The sequence below is a fragment of the Sminthopsis crassicaudata genome, chromosome 4, assembly GCF_048593235.1.
Source record: "Sminthopsis crassicaudata isolate SCR6 chromosome 4, ASM4859323v1, whole genome shotgun sequence".
Classification (NCBI taxonomy): domain Eukaryota; kingdom Metazoa; phylum Chordata; class Mammalia; order Dasyuromorphia; family Dasyuridae; genus Sminthopsis; species Sminthopsis crassicaudata.
The window spans coordinates 93,785,559-93,804,427 of record NC_133620.1 but is presented as its reverse complement, the minus strand read 5'-3'; the positions used below and the strand labels follow the sequence as shown (position 1 = coordinate 93,804,427).

General features: G+C 33.5%; 1 long non-coding RNA gene across 1 annotated transcript in view; it reads right to left on the bottom strand.

The window, feature by feature from the left end:
- Positions 1-18,869, bottom strand: part of LOC141540991 (uncharacterized) — a 56,224-nt gene that overhangs the window by 33,512 nt on the left and 3,843 nt on the right. The gene's annotated exons all lie outside the window — the stretch shown is intronic.

Sequence of the window (18,869 nt, the reverse complement as noted above, 5' to 3'; positions counted from 1 at the left end):
CACAAATGCTTTTGCTGATTTTTCAGTAATAAAAGCAATCAGAACCAAAGCAAAGATATAATGACTGCTGGGGGTGGGGATGTATGAGGGGGTGTTTTCTTTCCCTACACTCAGATATATTCTTACATTTTGTGGTGATTACTACATCGCAGATCCTGTTGCTTAACTGTTTATACCTCCTATTCTGGTCCTAGATCTTCATGATAGGTCTCTCATTGTTGAACTCATTTCGTTGGGCCTATTGGCCAGCTTGCTACACCTAAGGTATATTCTGGAAGCATTGTTGGTTTGGGAAAGATGAACAATATCATGTCTGCTTTTCTGTCATTAGTGTCAACTCCTGCCCCAACTCCAGCCACATGTATATATCTGGTATCCTTCTTCCTCCTTTACTTCCCCTTGGGTAAATGAGATGGTGGTGGTGGGGAAACTCAATCAATTATTTAGGGAACATGTTACCTATTTCCTATGACTACAACCAACAAAGAAGAACTGAACTCTGTAATTCAAAAGAAATGAAGATGAAGGCTGACTTTACATGCTCTCTAAGATGGAATCTTGAGCTCTCCATATACTACCTACAGGTGAGGTCCTCTGGTGCCCTAGCCCCATTCTTTTTCCTGTTTTGGCATTAGTTTCCCCATTTTTTATAATTATAACTTTTTTGACAGTACATATGCATGGGTAATTTTTTACATCATCCCTTGCACACACTTCTGTTCTGATTTTCCCCTCCTTCCCTCCATCTCTTCCCCTAGATGGCAGGCAGTCTTATACATGCTAAATATGTTATAGTATATCCTAGATACAATATATGTGTGCAGAACTGAATTTCTTGTTGCACAGGAAGAATTGGATTCAGAAGGTAAAAATAACTTAGGAAGAAAAACAAAAATGCAAACAGTTTACACTCATTTCCCGATGTTCCTTCTCTGGCTACAGCTGATCAATTAGAACTGAATTAGATCTTCTCTTTGTGGAAGATATCCACTTCCATCAGAATACATGCTCATACAGTATCGGTGTTGAAGTGTATAATGATTTCCTGGTTCTGCTCATTTCACTCAGCATCAGTTGATGTAAGTCTCTCCAAGCCTCTCTGTATTCATCCTGCTGGTCATTTCTTACATAACAATAATATTCCATAACATTCATATACCATAATTTACCCAACCATTCTCCAGTTGCCCATCAATATCTTTTATCACAATATCTTTTTATCTTTGTTTCCCCATTCTGCCCATTGGATCCTATATTCTAAAGAGGTTTCTCCCTGAGTTCCTTTTCCTCTATCTCTTCCTGCTCACAGCTAGCACTTGTCTTAGATATCAGAATTGCTATTTATGGCTCTGCCAATAATGTTTAGAGAGGCATCAAGGTGTAGTTGAACAGACCACTGGATTTGAAAACAGATGACTTGAACTTAAACCCTGACTTTGTAGCTTTGGATGGTCAATATTTCAAAAATGGATTTGATACCTGCTTCCCAGCATTATTGTAAGGATCAAATAAGATGACACATGTGAAATTATGTTCAGTTTCTGTCATGTGGCAAAAGACTCTAGTCTTTTTCACATGGGCAATAAATGGCTGATCTGGGCTTTGAACTCAGATCCATTGATTCCATTTATGGCTTTTTTCCCACTTCATCCACTAGTTCCCTAGAAATAGATAGAAGTTATAAAGAGGAAAGTTCAAGCTTGTAGTCAAGACAAATTTCTGTACAATTCGTACTATCCAAAATTGGAACAGATTGTCTTTAGCACTATTGAGTTCATTACCACTGAAGGCATTCAAGCAAAATCTAGATGACTATTGTTTAGTACATATAGATGAAATTTTTATTCGAAAATGCTTTGAACTAGGTGACCAGTGAGGTCCCTTGCAAAGTTGATTCTACTGGTCTGCTTAGTTTTCTAGATTACTCACTAACTCTCACTTTACAAGTCACCAGCTTCTTTTCCCACTGCCCTAATCTTGCCAACATTATAGCTTATCTCTTCCTCTCTGGTAAATCTTCAGTCAGCTTTAGCCACAGAATTGTAGGCTACTTACCTGTACACACACAAACACACACACTTACCTCTTTCCTTTCCCCCACATATCTTTCCTCATAATAATCTATTTGATCATCTCTGAATTTGATCTTCTCTTCTATACTCTCCTGAGAAAATATTTACTTCAAGGAAATTTCCTTGGTTAAACTGCTCTTGATCTCCCGGTTTTTCCATTTCATACTAAAAGTTTCCCCATTAGATTGTAAACTCTTTGAGGTTAGGGACTATCTTTTTCCTTTTTTTTTAATCCCTAGAACTTAATATAGTGCCTGACATATAGTAGAGATTTAATAAATGTTAACTGACTCACTTGTTGAAGTGATAATTTTTAAGAAGAAAATAATTTTTAAATTATCATTTTGTCTTTGTTTATATGCATCTCTGAGCTCATCAATGTTCATTCAGTTTTTTCCTCTCTGGGAGTAGATTACAACCCATCATGCTTTCCCCAGGAACAGTAAGAACCATATCCATGTTTCTCTGTTACTTTATAACTTATTTAAAAGTCTATACAAATTTATTTTCTCTCACCAAATGGATAATAAATTCTTTAGATGCAGGGTCAATCTCTCAGCATATCAAACTAGATCCAGTCTAGGTGTTCAGCTTTGCAACTGGCAACAGAGTTCCCCAAATCATAGTCAATGTTAAGCTATTAAAGCTTATAACTTTACTAAGACTTTTGAGACAGCTTTTCCTTTCACCCCTACATGGAGAACTCCTCACCTGGACTAACTCCTTTGTTGGGAAGCTGGAATCACAGGATTGTCTAGGGATATGAAAGGCACCTTAGGGATATACAGGTCCCTCATTTTATAGATGAAAAAAAACAGACACAAAGGATGGATTTGTCCAGTTAGCAGCTGGAGAATGGGGGATTACACCTACCAACTGTGGGTTGCACAGTTAGCAAGTGTAAGAGATGGTATTCAAACCCAGGTTTTTAAATTCCAAATCTAGTCCTTCATCCTTTGCACTGTGTTGCTTCTCATTCTGAGGTTTCTTTTCTGTGAAAATTATGTCCATTGAAATAAAGAGATTACCCCTGCTGATTATTAGATAGAACTTAGCAGGGGGGGATAGGTGCCCCTCTAGGAAATTTATGTTGGTGCTCCCTAAGTTTCCCACTCATTGGCAGTATCTTAGAGTTAGCTCTGTGGAGGCTTAGTTATTGTGGCTGCCTAAATATGGTGTAGATAAGACTAAATATATGGGGGGGACTTGAACAAAGATAAAAAGTGCCCCATCTACTTTTCCAGTCACCACCTTTAAGCAATATGCTATCTTCTCTCCTGCTATCCCAAGGACCAAAATGCAGTACTGAATATTAGGAAATTCACTTTTTTCCTGCCTTAGATTAGCAAGAAAGAAATACGATCTCAAATGTCTTGGTCTGTACTCTGCTCTCTCCTTCCCTTGCACTTTTGAGACCAGGGCATTTCCTCTTTCCCCCATCTCAGAGATTCTATCTAGATGAAATCTGAGCCCCTACTTGTCATGGCTTTTGTTTGCCCTGCATGCCATTGTACAGAAGGAAAGGATGATGAAATATACTCTAGCTAATTTGCAGGATCTGAGTAAACCCTAAGGGGTTCTAATTTTTTCCAGTAATTTCATAATAAATAGTAGACAGCCTTTTATCTGCACATTTGGATGCAGTGAAGTCACATCAAAGGGAAGAACAACTCATTTTCATCCATTTGGTGCTTCACTATGCAGACAGTAATGCTGTGGTGTCTATTAATGCAGTTCAGATACTTATTTGATAACATTTAAATAGTTGGATGAATTCTCAGGAATTATAGTTCTGTTCTTGCAGTGAATAATTCTGTCTCAGTAGGTAATCCCCCAAATATGCAGCACTTGAGTAACTGTTAACATGTTTAGGGTGAAGTCAAACCTTTTGTGTTGATCAGGTTTCCAGAATAGTGGCCAAAAGAGTCCCTGAGTCTCCACTTCTCTGGCTTGTGGTGTTCCTTTTAAGAGGCCCCTACAAGGTAACTGTACTCCTTTTAATCAGCTGTGGTTAGTAAGTCTCAGCACTGAAATGTCACCAGGAAGCTCCTCAGCCTGAACAGAGGTCTCTTGCCCGCCTTCCTCCTCCCTAACCTTTCATTATCCCACTTTTTGATACTCAGATTTTCTAACCCATATTTCTCCAAATTAATGCTGGGGTCAATCCCTTAGGGTCAGAGTTGTGTTCACACACACACACACACACACACACACACACACACACACACACACACATCTTTAATTAAACTATATGGCGCCAATTTTCTCTACAAAATTAAAACACTTTCACCCATGATTTGGGATATAAAATGCAATAATGATGCTGCTTAAATATCTTCCAAAATCTTGGACAATCCATTAAAATACAAATTGCCAACTTAAGTAGAAGATTCAAGGTTAGTATCAATTGACCATTCTGATTTTCACTAAAGATTAGTCATTCTGGAAAATAAAATCTGGTGTTAAATAACTGTGCTTAATATTCATTAGAGACTCCAACATATTCATAATACAAAATATAATTCCTGTTGTTATTTGACCTCCCAAATTAATGACATGTCAAGAATTATTCACATAAGTGAATCCCAAAAATAAATTCCATATCATCAATAGTAAATTGGGAAAGACTATAGAGGAATATGAGGGAGGCTGAACCAAGCAGAGAGAGGAAAAATATGAGGCATCAGTAACCAATAAGACTGGAACAGGAATTAATGGATGAAACCCAGAAATGGGAACTTTAACACAGTTTTTTCTTGTAGTAGTCACACTTTAACATAAATGATTTTCAAATAAATATGTAAAGACCAGAGTAACTGCCTAAGATAGTGCTTCAAAATAATTTAAAGAACTTTTTTTTTAATAAACCAAGAGTTATAGAACCATTCTCAATATAGATAGATAGATGGACAGACATGGATATATCTATCTACCTCTCTCTCTCTCTCTCTCTCTCTCTCTCTCTCTCTCTCTCTCTCTCTATATATATATATATATATATATATATATATATATATATATATATATATATATATATATATATATATACATATATATACACAAAGATAGATAGATTATAGGTAAATATAACCAATTGTTAGTTAATCCTCTAAACATATAAAAGAGCTGGTGGCACCTTGCCCCTTCCCTTCTTGCCATCATGCCCCATCATGGGATAGTGTCCTACCTCCCATTTTTCTGCTTTTTTTGATGTGTCATCTTCTTCCATTAGATTGTGAACTCAAGACAAGAACTGTTGCCTTGTGCTTTTCTTCATGCCCCAAGTGCTAGCATAGTGCTTATCATATAGTATATACTTAATAAATCATAAGTCAATTCTCTTTGATTCAAAATAGAAAACCATTTAGTTAAGTTAGAATTGTTTATAAGACAAAAAGTCTTATCTAAACTCTCAAATGCCTCTAAAATGTTCCTTTTTCACCTATGAAATACAATAAAAGGTCCTGAAAACAAAATGTTTTATTTTTTGATTCACGTTATTAAGCTTTAGCAAATGTAATTATAACCGTTTGATATTCAATTAAAATGTTTAAATTCCAGTCAACTTAATCTTACAATGAAATAGTTACTTATATAAAGATTATGCCAAATAATTATCTGATGTCTTGCTTTCATATAATCATGGAAACAAAAGAACATTTCAAGTAATCAATATGAATCCATTTAGTCCTCACAAAATAGCAACAATCACTTGAGATATTTTACAGAAAGAATGTCATCTATTAGAAAAAGAAGTCAAAAAGTCTCTGTATGAAATCCAGATTTTTTTAAACACTGAACAAGAGAGGGAAACAGAGAGAGCCGATCAGTGTTAAGTTTCTCTGTGTTTGGGATGTTGACATCCATTTAACTGAAAAGTGATTATTGAAGTAATTGATCCTGGAATGGTGATGATATAATATTAGATACATAGGTACAGGAAAAAAAATAAATTATTTCTTGGAATTTCTGCTAGGAGTGATGACTCATCACAAATTGGTGCTATTCAAGCTTGTCAGAAGTTATAAGCTGGAAAAACTAGTATATAAAAATCAAGGAGCACTTAGTATATCTCAGCAGAAAAGTAGCTGAAATAAGAGCCTACTTGTTTCGACAATGGAAATTATTTTTTTTAGTAGGAAAGAAGAGGTGTCATTAGATCCAATCCACATTTAAGAACTGTTGAACTATAAAAGTACAACATCGTTGATCTTTCTCTTTGGGGAAAGAACTAGAGAGGAACTGAAACAAAAGAGTAAGGAGCCTTGGTCATTCTGGGATTCTTGAGTGTGCAGTAAGACACATTGGTTTCTTCTCCTTTCAAATGAATATGGAAAGGCCAGTTTAACTGTCCAAACACAGCTTTGCTGATTCAGATGATAACTACTTCTGGAAATAAGAAGTGGTCACTTTTTCTCCACAGGCCTCTAAAATTAGTTTCCATGTGGGTGGAGGAACATTTGCAGAGGTGGGCCTGTGGGCCTGTGGTGATCCTGCTCAATATCATAAAGATAATCTAGGCTAGCTCTTAGTAGTGGAAAGTGGGAAATCCCCCCTCCCTGTGGCATCCCTACAGCTCTCACCACTATCCCACATTAGGGTCTTCCTAGACCTAACCAAGAGCAGGGTGAGAAGAGACATCCAAGCTCCACTATAGCCCTAATTAGATCTGGTTGAACCAGAATTGTGTGATATAACTAGCTACAGACAGGAAGGTCTAATTGAAATCACCTTGATTTATAGAACAGATGCCTGTAGATAATATAAAGAGTTTTCAAGAAGGAACTGGACTCAGCTGAATAACAAACTAAGTAAAGGTACAAGGTCAAGAAGAGTCTATCCTTGATTAAGTGCTTGTTGATGCATGTAAGAAATATAAAATAAGAATTACAATGCCAGAAAGAAAATCATAATGAATTAATGTGTCACACCAATTTGTTAGAAATGTAAAATTGTACGTAAAAAATGTGAAGGCAAATGAATTAATGCCAAAGTGAAAAAGGATTTATTAAATGCTTATTTTTTCCTAAACATTTTGCTGACTATTAGGGATACAAATATAAATATGAAGTAGTCCCTGCCCTCAAAGAGCTTACATTTAATCAATAAGATTTTATTAATTATTTTAATTAAATATTAATTAAAATTAATAATTTTATTATTATCATTGCTTCCTAATGGTTCTACACAGTACAAGTTGCAAGGGATAAAAATACACAAATAAGACAGTGCCTCCCTTCAGGGTTTCATTTCTGAACTATAAATAGTGTAACATGATTTCCTGGACTCCAAAATTTCTAAGGTCTGTGCTCAGTGACAGATTAGAGGGTCTGCTCCACATATTTGTTAAGAAAACAAGTACAGAAGAAAAGGTTAAAGTCTTAGGTGGGTTGGGAATAACATGGGGTCTAAATGGAGGTGTGAAAATTAGGTCCTTACTATCTGGTGCTAATGAAAAAACCTTTAACCCTCAGATTCAAATACAACAGAAAGTCTTTCCTTCTTCCTTGAAATTGCTTGGCAAGGCATTTTAAAGATGGCTATACTTGTAGCTATGAAATCAATGGAAAAAAATGATTCCAAAAATGGCCAACAGAGAATGTCCATAAATCTGCCATTACTCCATTCTCCCTGAAGCAGGTTCCCCTAGTTTTCATAACATAATCTTAGGAGGTCTATGCAAGTCTGGTTATTGTTTTTCATTTTCTAAGAGGACTAAAATGATATCTATGCAAGTACCAATTCTCCATAATAAAAGGAAACACTAGAATAAAGAAACGATGGCATTCAGTAGAAAGAGAACTAGATTTGTAGTAGAGTATGCTGCTAAATGTTTCACAACTGGCTCTTTAGAAAGTTAAACTGTGCACATAGCACATTTCAAAGTTTAATTTACATTATTAAAAGTTTCTCCATAATTTTCTTAAGTATAGTCAATAGAACAATAAATCAAACCTTAATCTGTAGAATTTGTCAAGACATAAATGACCTTAATGAAAATTTAATAATGAGAGTTTATGAATGGGACAAAGCTGACTATGGCACATTTCTGTTTGAGAGTGAGAGTTCTGAGTTTAAAATACAACCCTAATATTAACTATAATACTATGGACTCAGTAACAATAATTTCCTCACTGGGTTTACTTGTGTACTCTATGTATAATATTTTCTTTTTTCGTGTGAAAATGACTGGGAAGTCATATCTATCCCATTCAACTTTTGAGGGTATGGACTGTTTTCATTTTGTATTTTATACCACCTTGAAATTCACAATGCCTGACACTACTGAATTTAATTCAGATGCTATATTTCTCTTCCCAATGCATTATTCCTAGCTCTGACCTTTGAATCAGCCACAGTAAGTTCCATCCTTCTCTGTGCCACAGACTTAAATATGTCCACCTACATATTTTAATGCCCAAATTAAACTTTTTCAGGTCTTTAAAGCCAACTTCATATGACATTGTCTTCAATCTATAATACTACACTATCTGTCCTCTTATATATATATGAAATAGCTTGTTAAAGTTCTTAAAATATGGCATCCAGAAACAAACATTTTCCTTTATGTATTATGGTAGAGTATAGTAGAATTATCTTTGCTCTTGTTTTGAATACTAGAAATCTATCAATGTAACCTAAGGTCACATTCTTTTTTTTAATTATTATTATTTTGGAAGCCATATTGCACAGATGATTTCATACTATAATAACTCTAGATATGATCTGATCAGAACAAAGTATGATAAAATTATGACATTTTCACTCTGTTTCATTAGCTAGTTAGCTGCACAGTTTGGGGATGCTTATTTCTAGGGTTACCTTAAATTTTCTTCTTATACTCCCTAAGTGAAAGTTCAATCAGGAGCAAACCTATCCATCTAGAGATTCACTTGAACACTTGAACATATCAATAAATTGCTGGGGATTTGCATACATATGCACCCACAAGCCACTTTCACTGATTAATTGCTTCTTAAATAACCATATAATTTTCTCAGCATAAGCTTGTACTGTCACTCAATACCACTATTTATTCTCTTCCTCTCCCTCCTTCTCTTCCTTCTTCTTCCCCTTCCTCCTTCCCTCCTACCTTCCCCCCTTCCTTTTATCTGTCTCCCCCTTCTATTTCCCTTTCTCCCCTCTTTCTCTCTTTCTCCCCCTTCTTTCTTTTCCTGTCTCTTTCTCTCTTTCCCTCTCTTTATGTCTCTTTCCCTCTCGCTCCTCTCTCTCTCTGTCTCTTTCCCTCTCGCTCCTCTCTCTCTCTGTCTCTCTCTCTATGTCTCTCTCTCTGTCTCTCTCTCTGTCTCTCTGTTTCTCTGTCTCTCTCTCTCTCTGTCTCTCTCTCTCTCTTTCTCTCTTTCCCTCTCTTTATGTCTCTTTCCCTCTCGCTCCTCTCTCTCTCTCTCTCTCTCTCTCCTCTCTCTCTCTCTCTCTCTCTCTCTCTCTCTCTCTCTCTCTCTCTCTCTCTCTCTCTCTCTCTCTCTCTCACTGTCTCCCTCCCTATTCTTACATTCATTCTTCTCTTCTTCACAGATTCTAAATGGCATGCTTCACCTTCATATTGGATGACATGGAAAACATGTCAAGGAAACATGACAATTTTATGTCTGTCACCTATTTATTTATCATTTTTTTAATTCCTCAGCAACCCTGGCCTATCATAATCCCTCCTTTTGTAGTCCTGGAGTAATTAATAGTTATGGGCATAAATGATCATGAATCAAAAATAAAATTTTAGAATAGACAAAAAGGGAAAAAATGAATGTATACTTTTTAGAAAAATATCCAGAAAGTGAAAATGGAAAAGAAGTTAAATGAAAAGGAAAAAAAGAGAATTTTACTTTATTTAACTGAGAGAAAACAGAATTATTAAACCAAATAAAAAGAGGGGAAAAAACAAATATAACTCCCAAATTATGGAAAGAGCTGACCAACAGGAAGCAGGGGGAAGTATTACTGAAATTAAATGGAAGAAAACATGTGGGTCTATACCATGGGACAGATTAACCAAAAATAATTAAAGAAATAACGTTGTTTTAAAAAAGAAGAATCAAAAAGCATCCATATTTGTAGAAAAATCATTATTTAAGAGAAATGAAGAAAAAAACATACACTTTAGTCTAACAATTTTAATTGTGAATGGACTAAAAAAACAAATAAAACTTAAAAAGTGAGAGATTGAATCAGAAAACAAGATCTTATGATCTTCCTCACAAAAAATACAGATAAAATTACAAAAAAAATAGAATAATAATCCGGCACTGGAACAAAATGTATTATGAAACAAGTAAAAAGACAAAGTTTCAATCAGGTTTTTAGAAAAGCAAAAATAAATAAATTTCACAACATAGAGATAAATAAGGAAAGCATCATATAGAAAGAAACAATGGACAATAACCCAATGTCAATATTAAATTTATATGCTCTAAATGTCATAACATCTAAATTCAGAAATTAACATAGATATCAAATTACAAGAAAGTATAGACAACAAAATGATAGGTGGCTTCATTCTCTTCCTCTACGATTTGGAAATCTCTAAAGGAATGATATACAAAAAAGAAACTAAGAACTAACCAAATTGCTAGAGAAATTAAGAGTTAAAAGATTTCTTCTTTTTCAGTTATGCCTGATTTCCCCTTTTAATTTTTTTTCAGAAATGAGGTATTTTCTTGGTAAAGATACTAGAGTTGTTTGCTAGAATGGTTTGTCACTTCCTTCTGCAGCTTACTTAATTAGGCAGAATTAAATGACTTGCCCAAAGTCACATAGTTAACAAGTTACTGAGTATGGATTTGAAATCATGATAATGAGTCTTCCTGATTCAAAACCTAGTGCTCTATCCACTGTACTACACAGTTGCTACTAAAAGATTTCTAGTATTTTCTAAATGAGACTACTAACAATATACATATATATGTATGTATCTTATATATTTCTTAACATACAGAACTGTTACAGAAATTGACCATGTATCAGAATATTAGAGAAAATGAAAATAAATGAATGTGCACATCCTTAATAAACCATAATGCAATAAAAACTAGTTATCAATAAATAGAGCATAAAGAACACAGAAAAATGCAATCAATAATGAAAATTTATTTGTTTTGATATTTCTTTTATATCATGACTAATATAGAAATGTGTTTAAAATGATTGCCCATATCAGATTATTTGCTATCTTAGGGAAAGAAGGAAGGTAAGTGAGAGGAAAGAGAAAAAAAAATTGGAATTCAAGATCTTACAGAGATGAATGTTGAAAACTATCTTTAAATATAATTGGAAAAATAAAATATTATTGATTAAAAATGAAAACTTAGATAATGATAGAGAACAAAATCTTAGAAATAGGTCATGATTATATAAAAGAAAATAATAATGAAATATACCATTTGGGGGATATAGCAAGATCAATTCTTAGGGAGAAATATGTTCTTAATGTAAATAAATAAAATTAAAAAGGAAAGGATTAATAAACTCAATATGCATTTTAAAAGTCAGAAACCATACAAATAAAAAAATAAGCAAAACAGAGGAAGTATTAAAAAATCAGAGGAAAAATAAATTAGACTCCAAAACTTTATAGAAATTTTAAAACTAAAAGATGCTAATTAGAAAAGACTTTAAAAGAGAAAATTTTTTAGCAAACTTAATTAAAATAATAGAAAAGTCAAATCAAACAAATAGCAAATAATCAAGGTGAAATCATAAAAAACTGAAGAAATAAAAAGGGATGATCAGAACTTATTGTGAATAGTTTCTTCCCAAAATTGAGAATATAAATTAAATATAAAACTACTTTAAAAAATACAAAACACCCAAACTAACAGTGAACTAAATTTATAACTTAATTCATTTAAACTCAGAAAAGGAAATAATTCTAGTATTAGAGAAAATACCAGAAAAAAAGAATCCTGGTCCTGCCATATTTTAAATGGCATTGTTATTCTTTTAAATCCATCAGTCAAGATCATTGATTAAGAGGAAAAAATAATAGCATACAAGCTCAAAAGTTGGGGGGAAAAGTCTTTTATGCTTTATGACTCCTTTAGGAAACAAATGTAGTCCTGATTCCCAATGGAAGAATAAGTCAAGGAACTATAAACCAATATCATTAATTAATTTTAATTAATTTTTAAAATAAAATCCTGTCACACATATGACAGTAATTCATCAAACAAGTAATTCATTATAACAAGTTGGAATTGTACCAGAAATGCAAGTATGTTTCAACACTAGGAGATCAATATAATCATATAAAAAAGACATCAAAACCACATTATCTCAATAGATGCAAAAAATTAAGAGTAGCAGATCATATATCTGCCACAGCTTTGGGTAGGAGGTATATTCATAACCAAACAAAAGATAGAGGCAATTAGAGAAGATAAACTATATGAATGATTACAGGAAACTGAAAAGCTTCTGAAGAAACAAAATTAATGTCTAGGAGAAGAAGATTAGTCAAATTGGAAAAGATTTTGCATGAAAATTTTCAAATAAAGATTTTGGATGCAGAATCCAAGATATATACATATGTAGGAATACATACATCTATGTATGACACATATATGCCTATATATCTCTGTATGTATTTATGTAGATGGGTAATGAGATGATGGATGGCAGCTATGTTGCTAACTACAAATTATCAAGGAAATAAGCAATTCTAAAAAGATGAATTTTAATTATTAAATAGGCATATGTAAGAATTCTCCAAATCACTACTAATGAGATAAATGTATGTCAAAACATCTTTGAGGCTTTGCCTTCTATCCAGTAAATTGACAAAGATGAGAAAGGATGGAAATAGCCAATGTTGGAAAGGTTGTGGGAATATAGCCATTGTAGCAGATTACTGGTTATTGGTGATGTTGTGAAGTAGTATAACTATTAAAAAATAATAATTTTAAATTATACAATTTGACTTAGTAATTCTACAACTAGACATAGATACTAAAAAGGTGATTTAATAAAAAGAAAGTCCCTTCAAATAATCAAAATATTTTTTAAAAAACATTATTTTCTGGCAGCAAAGAATTGAAAACAGAATAGCTGTCTGTCTACTGAGCAAAGGATAAACATATTTTGTGAATGTAATGTAATATTACTGTGTTGGTTGAAACAATGAAAACAATAAATATAGAGAAGAATAGAAAGATATATATATGAACTGTTGAAGAATGGAATCAGAAGAATCAGGAGGAAATGTATATGTAATGATTATAGCAGTGTAAATGGAAAGAACAACCAAAACACTATCAAAAGCGAAAGTAGCCAAATTAGAAAGTATGAGAAAAGTTCTAAGAAGCCACTCCTTCCCATTGTTTTGCAGAGATGGGAAGTCCACAGGTATGGACCACTGCATATATTTTCAGACTTTTTTGATTCACTCATTTGTTTTAGTGAGAGTTGTTTTTGTTTATGTTTTTATTTTTTTTGGGGGGAGGTGGGTGCTCTTCCTCTTTTTCTTATCTTTTTAAAAAATATTCTTTGTTATAAGGGATGATTATCTGGGAGGGGATGAATTGAAAGATAAAGGGAAAAATGTAAAACCAAAAGATAGTAATAAAAATTTTATTTCAACTATGGACAACTGTGAGGCTTGTTAATTCATGCATACACATGCTCCCTCTTTATAGCTTATCAAATGATTCTTAGAAAGTCTTATCTACTAAGAGACTCAATTTCATTTTTAAATATGGGGATAATAGTCCCATGCTACATAATTCAGAAGATTGTTATTAGAAAAAGGATTTAAGACAAATAACAAGTGTGAATGAATACTACCCTAATCTCAAACACCAAAAGTTTAGTTACAAAATAGAAAAGAAAAAGCAATGATGGCAACAAATGACAAAGTAGTGTAAACTTTGTAGCCAAAATGGTAGAGTATAATGTGAAAAGAACTAGAAATTATGAGATCACAGGGCAGCACTAAGTACAGAAAAAGGAAGTTCCAGGGAGGTGGATTACCGCTATTGGCTTCAAAGTAGCAGGGACAGAGACATGTTGATATAATTGTGAGATAAGCTCACTGTGAAGATGATATTTTAAGATACTTTTTAGATTTAAGGATGTATTGGCTTGATGCTTTTGTCAATGTTTTGAACACCTTTGAAACTGGAAGGAATCCTAGAAACATTTAGCATCTTAAACAATTCACAGCAACAAAGTGTTACTATGTGTTCTTTACTACTTACTAGTTTTAACACATCCCCCTTCTCTCAAATAGTTTGGAGTATAATAAGGAAATGATAAGTATGCAATGCAATAACTGATCCAAAGGAGAATGAAATAAGTTTAGTGACTCCCACATATGTAGCACATTAAAATTTGTAAAGCAGAAATGCAAAAAAAAGGTTCAGGTAAAGTCCTGTATTGGCAGGGACCTTGTCATAGTTGACTTTTCAACTAGAAGGAGATGTCATAAGGTTTTAAGATAACTTGGCTTAATTATCCTTTAAGACAAGCCTTTGGTCTTGTTACTGATTCTGTAATCCCTAAACAACCCTTCTCATATTTGTTTGAATTCCCTGGTAGATCTCACTATTGTAGGAAATACCTTACACACTGGCAAAGATATTGAAGTAGCTTGCCATTTCCTTCTCCAGATCATTTTACAGATGAGGAAACTGAGGCAAAGAAGATTAAGTGACTTACCCAGGACATATAATACATATTTGAAGTCAGATTTGAACTCAGATCTTCTTCCCTCCTGGTCTAGTACTTTCTCCATTGTGTCACCTGTCATTATTTATATAATATATGTTATGTGATGATAATAATATAATGTGAAAAATAAATAAAAAGTTGCATATACATACGCATCCATATACACATATATAATGGATAATAATATAATACCAAAATAAAAATTTACATATGCATATAGCACTTTTTTTTTTCCCCTGAGACTGGGTTAAGTGACTTGCTCAGGGTCACACAGCTAGGAAGTGTTAAGTGTCTGAGATCAAATTTGAACTCGGGTCCTCCTGAGTTCAGGGCTGGTGTTCTATTCACTGCGCCACCTAGCTGCTCCCCGAATATAGCACTTTAAGGTTTATACAGCACTTTATTATCTCCTCTTTTTAAATTAATTTGTATTACATTTTAAATTCTGAGCTGTCTCACTCCTCACCCTGTACTAAAGAAGGCCAGTATTTGACACATCTTTATAAATATATGTAAAACCACACTATGCATATTTCTCTTTATCTGTCCTTTTCCTGGAGGTGAATAGAATCTTCCTTTATAGATGCTTTATAGTTAATTTGAATATTTGTAGTACTCAGAATAGCTTGGTAACTCAAAGTTATTCTTTTAACAATATTGCTATTATTGCATACAATGTTCTCTTGGTTCTGTTCATCTCACTTTTCATTATTTGATGTGTTTTTCCATGGTTTTTTCCCTAAAATCATCCAGTTCATCATTTCTTACAGCACAATAGTATTCCATCACAATCATATATCACAAGTTTTTTAACCATTCCCAAATTGATAGGTATCCAGTCAATTTCTAATTTTTTTCTACTGCCAAAAATCAAACAAAAAAAAAAAAAAAAAAAAACCCATCCTACAAATATTTAAAAACACATAAGTTTCTTTTCCTTTCCCTGTTCACCTTGAGAAAAAGAACTAATAGAAGCATTGCTGGGTAAAAGGGTATACATAGTTTTAGAATTCTTTAAGCTTAATTTTAGATTGCTTTCCAAAATGGCTGGATCAATTCACAATTCTATCAACAGTATATTAATGTTCCAGTTTTTCCACATCCCTTCCAATGTTTACCATTTCCCTCTTCTATCATCTTAGTCAATCTGAAAAGTATGAGATGATATCTAAAAGTTATTTTAATTTGCATTTCTCTAATCAATAATGATTTAGATAATTTTTTTCCTTTCTTCTCTTTAACAACTCTCTCAAGTAGGGTACTATGTATCCCCATTTTACAGATGAGAAAACTAAGGCAAATATTAAATGATTTGCCTAGGGTCATACTATCTGTAGGATCCTTGATTCTTTGCATTCTGCCATACTGCTCTAGTCTTCTATAGTCTATAGTATAAACTTCTATAGTCTATCATTTTGTTGAACTAGCAGAACTGAGTAAAGTCTGAGAGATTGTCAAAAGTTGCTTCAGATAAACAATTCTTTACTGATAATGATATGAAGGATATGGAGGGCTTTCTACTAAACTTGGTGACTGGAGTCCTGGATTCTAATTCTAATTCTGTTATTTACAACTTTCCTTTGTACTTTCTGCTTTACAAATCTTAAAGTGCTACATATGCAGGAGTCACTAAGCTTATTTCACTCTTCCTTGTATCAGTTATTTACATACTTATCCTTTCCCCATTAAACTGTAAGCTATTGAGATCAAGGGCTATGTCAAACCTAGAAATTAGTATAAGAAATAAAATCAGGTCCTCTTGGATTTCTTGATTTGTAAAATGTTGTCCTTTCCATCTGTAAAAATAGTTTACCACAGTATTATAGAATCATATATTTAAATATAGATATATGTAGATAAATATAGATATTTAAATATAGATTTAAAGCTTATACGGCCCTGGCCCATCCATTTTATAGAGGAAGTAACTATGTCCCAAAGAGGTAAAGCAGTTTCCCCCAAAGTCAGTCAAAATTTGAACTAAAGTTCTTCGATTTGGAACTGATAATCTATACTCTAAAAGATATACTTATCTACTTTCTGGGAATTCTGATGTGAAAATTAGTGAGAACTGTCTCCTGTCATTCTTCCTTGTCACTCAAGTTCTGACTGAGTGAAAGTCAAAAAGGCAGAAGTTAGGAAGGATATTAGGCAGTCTTTGTCACAAGTGGGCAGCATTAGAGGGGGATATGAAAAAGCATTATCTATTTTAAGCCAGTAAGACTTTTGCTATTCTTGTGGTAGTTCTATTTTAGAAGGAATCTCTACTAATTTCCTTGGAAATTTTGCCCAAAAGACTATTATATCATTCTCACGGTAGCTACACTATTATCTCAATTTGTTGGTAGAGGGAAATTGGAACACCCAGTTCTGAGAGTTATTGAGCAAAGGCTGATGAGAGCAGAAGCCAAATTACTTGAAAACATTATAAATGTAGATAGAGAAAGAATACTAAATCTTTAGATAAGGTGCTTAGACTTCCTTCTGATTTTGTCTCTTTGTAGTTTAGTGACTCTGATTTGCAATGACTTTCTTTTAGCAGAATGTAAATGATACAGAATTTTTTGAATTAAGCTCTCTATTTTGGCTATGTCAGCTGTAAACTTCAGTTCTTTTAACTGTGATCGAAAGATAATTTTTTCTTCATATCTAGTCTTGCTTCTTTTGCATTAAAAGGTAATTGCTCCCATGCTATACCCTACATGGTGGCTTGAATAAAGATAAAATGCAAACATTCTAAAACAATTTTAATAAATGAGTTATGGGGTTATTGACTAATAATGAAGTAGAAAATTCTGCTAAGAATTAGCAGCTGAAATCTTACCACAAGATTCACCATATTTTGAATTCACTCTCCAATCTTGTATCCACTAGGTTGTTGTCATGGAGAGCAATGACCTTGTGCTTAATGTATGAGGTTCTAATTCTACTCCTTTTACCTGCCCCAGTCTTGAATACCATTTTTAACAGCTCACTTCTGGTAATCTAGTAAAGATTGTCTTTTTTGAAAACTTCCTCACTTCTACCTAAACAAAACAGGTTTTAACGGAGAGGTCAATAGATAGTCCTTGCTGAGTCCTAACTCCTTCTCTAATGATGAAGTCATGGGAGCACTATACATTGGGCCTTCAATGTACTTACTTATTGTATGACTATCTGTCTTTTTTTCCTTGTTTCGTGTCCTAACTAGAATTTGAAGTTCTTAAGATTAGGAACTATGGGGCAGCTAGATGATGTAGTAGATAGAGCACCAGCTCAGGAGTCAGTAGGACCTGACCTCAGATCTAGCTTCAGACACTTAATCCTTCCTAGCCATGTGATCCTGGGCAAGTCCCTTAACCCCAACTGCCTCAACAAAAAAAGGAACAGGAACTATGTTATTCTGTCTACTATATTCCACAGTACTAGTATAAGAACTTTGAGCATTAATTCCAGAATAATAGATTAATATCCATCTCTAAGGAGATATCAGATATATATCTATATCTATATCTATAAATACATATTGTATTTCCTCCACCTTATTCTTTTTTAGGTGGTTCACTGCACCATAGAACTATCCTGAGACTGAAAACAATATCATAGATCAGTAGTTTCTGTCCTCTATTCCTTTACATTTTTGGTTTTGGTCCCACCGGATCAGATCCTCAAGTCCCTGGAGCAATATGTTTTTTAAGTCAGTGTTTTCTTCCAAAGGATAGTAAGAAGAAACTAAATATGCTGAGTATTAAATTATATAATTTAAAAAGTCAAGTAGCAGCACTTAATAGACCAGAAATACCTAGCTAGCTATAGATGTTAGTTATTTCAAAATCTTCCATATATACTCAAATCATTTGGGCTGCTTGAAACAAAAGTCCAATGATACACAAAATCAGAAGCTAGGATAAGAAGGAGATGAACATGCTACTTATGTTTAGAGGAGCTCTAGGTTTACCTGATTGAACAATCTGTCAGCTTCGAATAATGAAAAATGGATAAAAGCTAAAACAATGATTCTATCACCATTTCCTAGAGAAATTTAACCAATACAAAACAATTACCATTATGAAGAGGTCAAAGAATTCAGAAATGTTTTAAAGAGAAAAATATTTAATCTCCTTGTCAAGTAGAGTT